Here is a 6,000-nt window from a genome sequence, read left to right as displayed (position 1 = left end):
CACATTCACTATTTTCTCACTCTGCTTTTGGCTTCAGACTGAGCTACATCTCCCTAACCTCACTGCCACTAACCTTGCTCCTTAACCTCTTGGCTGCACCTCTTTTCTTCCTGAAGATTGGGGTAACGTTGAAAGGGGCAGGGGGAAGGTGCAGGGGTGGTTGAGAGCCCCTCCTGGGGACTCAGGTTTCTGGGAGGGGAGTTGTGTTTCTGTATTATTTTTACCTTGTATATTTCTGTATATAACTGTATATAATGTAAATATCTGCTTGTATATTGTGCTAGCTGTAAATAAATAGCTTCATTTATATTCCCAGAGCCCGTCTGAGTTAGCTGGGGTACCTACTATAGTGTGGGGGGGCGGATAAAAGCCAAACCACCACAATACCGCTCACTGAATTAAAAGAAGAGAGGTTATGAAGTTATGCCTTTGCATTTGCATGATGTTTACATTTTTATCTGAATATATTTTAAATTGTTTTTTTTTCAGATAGGAGACTATCTGAATGCTCGTGCAGTCTAACAATTCTGAGCCAGTAACATTATCACTATAATGCTGAGACATCTAAGGCAAAGAATTCAGTACAATAATGGCGTCTCATTTGGGGTGTTTTTTCTATTTAATCAAATCACAGTATCAGTGGATATAATTTACAGGTTATTTGAAAGCAGAGATGGTTGTGCAATAGGACTGCTAGCCGTAACTGAGAGCCACGTTGAAGTCAGCCTTTGGCTTTTTCATGAGCTTCTCTGTACTTGGCTGTGGTCTTGTCTGCCTTCTTGGGACCTTCCTAATGCAAGATTATTGTGGCGCTCTGTTCTTCGAAGTGTTTGCAGTGCTCAGAAGCTGCACTCAAGAAGGCTGTACACACACTGTAGACACTGCTTGGTGTTTATGCATTTCGTTTCCAGAGGCTCGAACTGTGAACACAGAAAGTGAGAAACCCTTTGTTAGAGGTCACCAACTCCACATACGAAACTTGCTGCACAGTGTAAGGCCCCCATGAAGACAGAAATACAAATGGGGTATACCCAGCAGGATGCATTTGCACTAGTCTCCCAGTGTCACCCCTATCTCTCCTCCACCCCGATACCTGCGGCTGATTTCACTGGTTTGGGTGCCAGAAGAGGGAGCACGGAGCACAGTGGAGCCCCCAGCCTTAGCTGCTGTCCCCACTGCTGCCTCAGGTAGGGGTTATTTTGCTAAAGACCAACCTGCAGCATTGCTGATGCTACCGAATTTTCAGAGAACCCATCTTCTAGCTCTTAATATCTAATTTTTTTTTTTTTTTGCTGTGCATATGCAGCTTGAGATTCAAAACTGTAGTGCTTCATCATAATGTTCAATAGGAAAACTGCCCAAAAGGCAAATGCCTGATTCAGAGCCTTCTCTCACTAAATTTCAAATTCTCTCTTCAAAGTGAAGGCCTTTTTAGGTACATTAAGAGGGCTTTTTTTTTTGTACTTAAGTAGAAATAGGAGTTTTTTTCTCCCCCAGTTTAGTACTTAGCATTCTTGTTGAAAATTTCTTCTGAAAAGGCCAGCTTGAGGCAAACATTTGGTTTGGAAAACTGTATCCCAAGTAGTTTTAAGTTCAGAGTAAAGGATGTATATGCAGTTGTTAATTTTTACAAGGTGTCTTGGAACCTGAAGTCCTGTTGCAATTCAGTCCTGAAAACATACTCTAGTGGCTGTTTGGCTCTATTTGCATTTATAATCACTATGTGCAATGTGAGCATAGAATATGTTCACTGGGCTCAAATAGGGAAGTCAACTATCCTTGTAGTGTGCTCAGCTCGTTCCATTGTAAAGGCGATTGCTCCAAATAACACTGCCCAGTATAGAGTCAGTATATGAAAGAAAGGTAGCAAGTCTTGTACTTGTATTCCAAATAGTAAAAAACCCACAGTCCTTGTAGTGCTGATTTTGCTGTTGGCTTCCTCAATGGAGCTTAAGACTCTAGAGTAGCTGAAGCAATTATGTCATATTAGGTACATTAACTGAGCCTTCAGTAGCATCTGAACTGTGTCCCTTTGCTAGGCAGGGCTATGGGCACTGCATTCAATCCTAACTTTTGTTACACAGTCCAAGACTGGAACTGTTTTGTCAACTATCTGGATGTCCTGGGAGTTTGCTAATCTCTGTTTAAGGGATTCTGGTGGCTTCATTGCTAACAAAGGCTAAGTCTAGTAAGTACTGCCTGCTTTTTTTTTTTTTTAATGTTTATTTTTTAAGAAAAAACTGCCTGATGAATGGCCAGTGAGTGTAGCATTGAGACCTTTTTTGTCCTCATTGTGGTACTACTGATTTGAAAATGATAGAAGAGCTTTACACAGCTATTTGCTTTATTTGTGCTTATCTTGTCCTCATTCCATGCTCACAAAACCTTTAGGACATGTCGTGTAGCAATGTAATTAGAACATAGAGGGCTAATCCATGGTCACTTGCCTCTCATCTGAGTGGGGAAAAAACCCCACAAAAAATGCCAAAACCCCCAAGCAAACCAAAACAAAGCCACACACAAGCACACCACTCCAGCCCCAAAAACAAACAACCAAACAAAACCACAACAACAAAAAAAAAAAAAAAAAAAAACCAAAACACCACTATGGCTGAGGAAGAGGGAAGGTTTTCCAGTTCCTTTTGTATGATCTTTATAAGAATGGTTACTGTAGAATTGAGAGTTTTATGGCTTGGAGTTAACAATACTGTTCTATTTTAAAATTCTTTATTAAATACTCCTCTAGGTATTTGGATATTATACTTAATATTTGTTATAGGGCATCAAAAACCTGCTTTTCACTGCTTTTGTCCCAGAGAAGGTGCAGAAAAGAAAACTTGATTTTCCATTCTTGCTGGTTTCAATGGCAAGTACTAGTTCCTAGGCATACAAGTCAGCGAAGCTGATTTATGTATGCCTGCAAGTGGTTCAGTGCCAGCTGGAGAGGAACAGTCAATTTTCAAACAAGTAATTGAAGCAGCTTCAGTATTCTTCAACATCTTTACGTGGATAGTGAGGGGATGGAAAGATGACAGAATTTTAGATGACCTTCTAGATAGTCTAACACACCTTCCCCTGCTTCAGTAGATGTCAAAACTACCACAAACAGGATGCTATGCAGTGACCAGCCTTCTAAAAAGCTGTCACGCACACTTCAAGACCACAGCTCACCAAGTGCCTGATGAAGGAGTTTCTCTTAAGTTTCCTCTTTGTCCAGTGCCACAGCAGAGTACTACTATTCAGGGGATGTTAGGAGTTAATTTTAAAATTAGCAAAAGCAAAGACACCAATAACCAAATGTATTTCGGTTTAAATTGTTACTGCTTTAGTAAAGCTTAAGTAGGGGGTAGTAATAAATATTAAGCCCCACAGCTTTGGAAATGTGACTGAAGTTATGGGAAGTTTTAACGTTGTGAAAGCAAGTAGTAAATTGGCAGGTGCATGAGCCTGGGTGTGGCAGGAGGAGAGAGCACTGCAGGCTAGCTATCTAGAGTGGCACATTTTGAGTGCAAACTATCAAATGCAGCACTATACCAGCTTCACTGAGTGCACTGTTCTTTGTGATGGTGCCCTCTGCATATCAGTCAGAGAACAGGAGCTCTTCAAGGCACAGCTCCCGTAGCTTCTTCCAGCATCTGAACTCAAATACCTAGAAGGAGTTTGTGTCTACATGTAAGTCTGTTGGAACTGAAGTCTAGGAGTTGAGTGGGCTTCCCCAGAAAATACTGGATCATCTCTCAAAACCAGAGTCCTAGTATTCTGTGTAATGTCTTCTGGATGATAAAAGTAGTCAGGACTCCTTATGATGCTTCATTCATGTAAAAACTACATGGACAAAGCTGCTGTCAATTCAGAACCCAAAGATAGGAAGTAAAGATACTTGCAGAGAAACTCACCAGGTGAGTTAATATTCTGCAACACTGTTTCTGATAAGGGGTTGCTATTTTAAAGTACTTCATATGTATCTTGAGCTCAACAAAGAACTTTTCACCATTTTTGTAGAGGTGTAAGAACAATGTCACTTGTCAATATGAAAATACAGTCTTTTTTCTGAGTGCAAGGTACAAGTTACAGTGTGGATGTATATACAGTTAGAGTGCTTGATCCCAGAATTTAGCATCCCTAAGCATTCTTCTTCATATTGTGTGATGCACCACTTAAAGAAGAAATAAGGGTGTGTGGAGAGGAGATGGGAGAGTTGCAGGCAGCTGATACTTGTGTTCTTCCTTTGTACACTACAATTTTGGTACAACTTTGCAGTGGCTTGCACATTGCATTGTTTTAAAAATATTTTGTGGTTATATAACTTACAGAAAAGAACAATAAAGTTTTGTTGTTTGAACTTCTGCCTGTCTAATAGTAAGAAAGGAGAAGTACAAACTATGCAAACAAATTTTATTGAGGTATAGAAACAGAGCCAGCAGTTTACACAATCTGCAGAAATTACATGTCAATTATCACAAACTAGCTACTACAGGAAGTAGCTTTTGAATTGTGTGCCAGATTATGTATTAACTTCAGACTGTGCTTACTCCAATAAGTAAAATAAATTTGGGACAAAATATTCCATGCACTTTAAGGGCCTCTTAAAGCTTTGGGGAATAAGAAATCTATCAGAAAAAATCTAGCTCTTATATTGGACACATTTTGATGTAAAAGTTCAAATCTCCTCAAAATACAAAACAGAATATTACTACTTGTGTGCTGGCCTATCTTTTACCTCTACACCAACTCATGGATGGTAGCCAATGCTCTTTGGGGTTGGCTAAAAGACTGGAAAAAAGAATGGTTGGCAGAGGAAAGGAAAGCCTAGTTGGTGTGCTGATCTATGGCAGGACATTGATGCACGGCTGAGGGAAATTCCCGTGAAAGTGTGGGATGTAGGTGCATCCATGCCAAAGAGCAGAGTTACTGAGAAACACCAACAAACCAGCAGGCAGATCAAGCTGCTAAAATTTCTCAAGAACTGTTCTTAGCTCGGTGGGCCCATGACTCATCTGGACATCAAGGCAGAGATGCAACATACTGATGGGCATGCAATAGGTCAGTTGACTTATCCATGGATACTATCACCCAGGTCATACATGACTGTGACATCTGTGCTACTATTAAGCAGACTAAGAGAATCAAGCCCTTATGGTATGGTGAGAGATGGTCCAAGTACAAAAGCACAAGTACGGTGAAGCCTGGCAGATTGACTACATCACTTTACCTCGATCTCGTTCTGGCAAGCAGTATGTGCTAACGATGGTAGAAGCCAGCACTGGATGGTTGGAAACCTATCCAGTTCCACATGCTACTGCATCTAACACCATTCTTGGCTTGGAGAGACAGATCATGTGGAGAATGGAACTCCAGAGAGAATCGAGTCAGACAATGGCACTCATTTCATCATAGAATCATCATAGAATCAAACAGGTTAGAAGAGACCTCCAAGATCATCCAGTCCAACCTATCAGTGGGCCACAGAGTGGATTGAGTGGATCTATCACATACCCTACTCTGCACCAGCTTCAGAGAAGATTGGGTGCTACAGTGGTTTGCTGAAAACCACCCTAAAAGCCATGGAGGGGTGGAACTCTGAAAAACTGGGACAAACATTTAGCACAAGCTACCTGGTTGGTAAATAGTAGAGGTTCAGTAAACAGAGCAGGACCTGCACAATCAGATTGGGTGCAAACAGTGGATGGTGTGTATCACTAACCTAATACAGTAGTTGAGTTGCTGAACTAGTAGCCCACAATCTGGTAGCAGTTTGACTAGCTGATTTCTGAACAGCAGTAGTAGCTTCATACTGCAGCAGAGTGGCTTTTTACAGTTACTCACTGCATACTCAAACTGATGGCAAGTTCTGGAACTTTGCTACTGGTTAGGTAACAGCAAGTTGTTCTACATTTAGTTTAATATAGCTTAAACTGGTGTTGCTGCTAAACAGAAGTTTATCATCCACCTTCATTCTCTTCTTCCTTCCTCTTTGCAGTAGCATTCACACATCTGTAC

This window comes from Pogoniulus pusillus, chromosome 4, assembly GCF_015220805.1.
Source record: "Pogoniulus pusillus isolate bPogPus1 chromosome 4, bPogPus1.pri, whole genome shotgun sequence".
NCBI classification, from domain to species: Eukaryota; Metazoa; Chordata; class Aves; order Piciformes; family Lybiidae; genus Pogoniulus; species Pogoniulus pusillus.
Note: the sequence above shows the minus strand (reverse complement) of the source record.